Genomic DNA, 2,971 nt, shown 5'->3' with positions numbered 1-2,971 from the left:
CACACAGAAACGACCCAACACAGCAAAAAAATAAAATTAATTAATTAATTTCTTAAGTTCTGGAAGGGAGTTGGGCACCTGTGGGCCACGCCCGGCCATCCCTCTGGTCTCCCACACGAAGCTCGAGTCTGCATGTGTGTTCGTGTGCACGTGTGCGTGTGTCGGGACCCGGCCCTGCGGGGATGAGGCCAGGGATGCAGAGCGGGCGGTGCCTGCCCGCCTGGGGAGGGAAGCAGGGGGCTGCTGCTGGGCCCGCTGAGGACGGCATGGGGCCGGGCCGCCAGGGGCTCCAAGGCTCCAGGGACACAGACTGCAGGGACTTCAGAACTCGATGACAGGGACCTGCGCTCAGCAGGCTGGTCACACGTGAAGTCGGCCAGGCTGGCACTGACACAGACTTCGAAGTGCACGGGGCTCGCCTGGGATTTGCAGGCTTGGCAGGGAAACTTACATTCTCAGAGGCCTTAGGAGGTGGGGCGGGGCTCTGTTTGCACACGCGCACTGGGGAGCTCCAGCCACACTACTGGGAGGAGCGTCACCTGGAGGCCTCATGGCTAAGCCGCTTACGGGGAGCCTGGGCCCGAGGTAGGCCGGTTAGAGGGACCGGAAGATGTGGGTGTCTGTTTGCGCAGGCTCATCGGGGTTACACAGCGCTCCGCGGTGTGGAGCTTCATAAGGGGGCGACCATTGGCTGGAGAGCCTGCAGGCTCTGTCGGTGGGAACCAATCACGAGTCAGGAGGCGTTACCAGGGGTCTGTTTGCGCAGGCGCTCTGGGAATCCCCACCTCAGGGGCCGTTAGACGGTTGGTTTTGTGAGGGACCGTTTTATCCTTCCCCCGCTCGTAGGGAGGGTGGAAGCGGTTCTAGATGGAGTCTGAGGCAGATGGTGAAGGAGCCGTGAGGGCAGCACACGAAGGCGCAGGTGCCGCGGCCGTTGCAGAGGGAGCAGCACGTGGTGGCCAGGGTGACCCCGGTGACCCGGTTGATCCTGGCGACCCTGGAAACCCTGGCAACCCTGGCGTCGCTGGAGAGGCAGGTGGCGCAGCCGGTGGCCTTGTGCAGATCCAGTGGGCAGCCCATGCAGCAGGGCCACGTAGAGACGCAGGACCCGGGGCCGGAGGTCCGGGTCCGTAGGCGCTACAGTGCTATCCTTTTGCAGGAGGCCCCGTGGGCCCGGTGGCCAGGGGCTGGGCTGGAGGTGGTTTGTGGGGAGGGGCTGCAGGCGGTGGGGCCTGAAGTGTAGAAGGAGGGAACTCTGGGCGGCTGGAGGGTATGGGCCAAGGGTGGTCTGGGCTGACGGGATGGTGGTGGGGCAAACCAACCTGAGGGAAACCAGAGGGTAGGGGTGGTGATGTCCAGGGTGGCCTCAGTGTATAGGGTGGGAGGTTGTGGACGGCCTAAGGGGTGGTCTGGCGGGGAAGCCGGTGGGTGGGGGGGTGAAGGCGGGTCTCAGTGAGGAGGAAGCCTGAGGCACAGGCGAAATCAGTACTGTGGGTGGTGCCTTAACCATATCTCTTTCAGCACCCTTACTGTGCATTTCCCATCGCCCATGGACGCGGAGGTCGCCCAGCAGTTGCTGAGTGTATACTTTCTAGTCCCAGAGCCCATTCAGAAGGAGCTCAATGTGGAGGGCCGCGTCCTGGTCATGTGGGTTCTAGAGGGGTCTAGGGAGGGGCTGGTGGCAGGTGGCCAGAGCCAGGCTCAGGCCACGTGGAGCTGTAAGGGAGGGTTAAGCCTAAAGAAGAAGTGTGCTGCTCTGGGATTGTCGGTGTGGGGGGACAGGGAGGGACGTGTGCCTCCCCAAACTTGAATTTTATTTTTCCGTCCCTTTTAGCCGATTGACTGCTGAAGACTTTGGCCAACTCCGAAGTTCCATCGTCTTCTGTGTGAACCAGCTTTCCTCGGTGGTTCACATCTTGCAGTACATTTTTACCCGCTTTTTCGTTTAGCGTCAGCAGGCCCCAGGGCGCTAACCCTAACTTATGTGCTGTGTCCTTGGCGTCCTTCCCTAGAGCATTGCTTTCTTCAGTGGTCACCACTTGTTGCGGCCTCGTGTTTTGCCTGTACTGGCCCTTGGGCGCTCAGGGTCCACGTATTTTGTTTGCTGATTAAATGTTAACTGCAGAAAATACAACTGAGCTGCTGTTCTGTGTCTGAGTTTACTTTTAGCTTCTGCACCTCCTAATATTCTTGCATTTATGCTCAGATTGGAGGGGAGGTCTGGGATTCAGCTATTCAAGTAGCACACCTAATAGAAGACAATGTCAGAAGTGGAACAAAAAGAAAATTGTGTCCTGCCATTCAGTGTTAATTTTGGAATATTTTCTTAGTTCTGTAGTTACATTTTTATATTAACGTATAAGGCCAGAATACTAAGTAAGAGATTGTGGCTTACCGACCTTGTTTCAGGTCTGCAAAGGAAAGTGCTGGGGCAGTTGGTTAAGTGTTTGGGGTGAGGTGGTAAGCTCCCTCTAAAACAGCTTGTATTCTGCAACCTTGCTAAACTCACTAGTTGATAGTAATAGCTCTTTTTATAAATCCCATGGGCCTTTCTACATATACAGTCGTTTTGTCTGTAAATAAAGGCACATTTACTTCTTCCTTTCCAATCGATGCATTTTAACTGATTTCTGTCATAACCGTTTGGATGTTCCTGCTTCTTTGCATGCCCGGTAAGTTTAGATTGGGTGCTAGGCATTATAAGATTTCCCTTGGGTGCTGGATGTGTTTCTATTCCTGAACTTATTCTTAAGCTTTGTTCTGGGATCCTATTAAGTGACTTGGAAACACTTTGAACCTCTTGAGTCTTAGTTTTTTGTTTGTTTGTTTGTTTTGCGTTACGCGGGCCTGTCACTGTTGTGGCCTCTCCCGTTGTGGAGCACACGCTCCGGACGCGCAGGCTCAGCGGCCATAGCTCACGGGGCCAGCCGCTCCGTGGCATGTGTGATCTTCCCATACCGGGGCACGAACC

Source organism: Delphinapterus leucas, chromosome X (assembly GCF_059928025.1).
Source record: "Delphinapterus leucas isolate spDelLeu-1000000601 "Yukka" chromosome X, BTC_Dleu_Yukka2, whole genome shotgun sequence".
NCBI classification, from domain to species: domain Eukaryota; kingdom Metazoa; phylum Chordata; class Mammalia; order Artiodactyla; family Monodontidae; genus Delphinapterus; species Delphinapterus leucas.
This window is presented reverse-complemented; position numbering follows the sequence as displayed.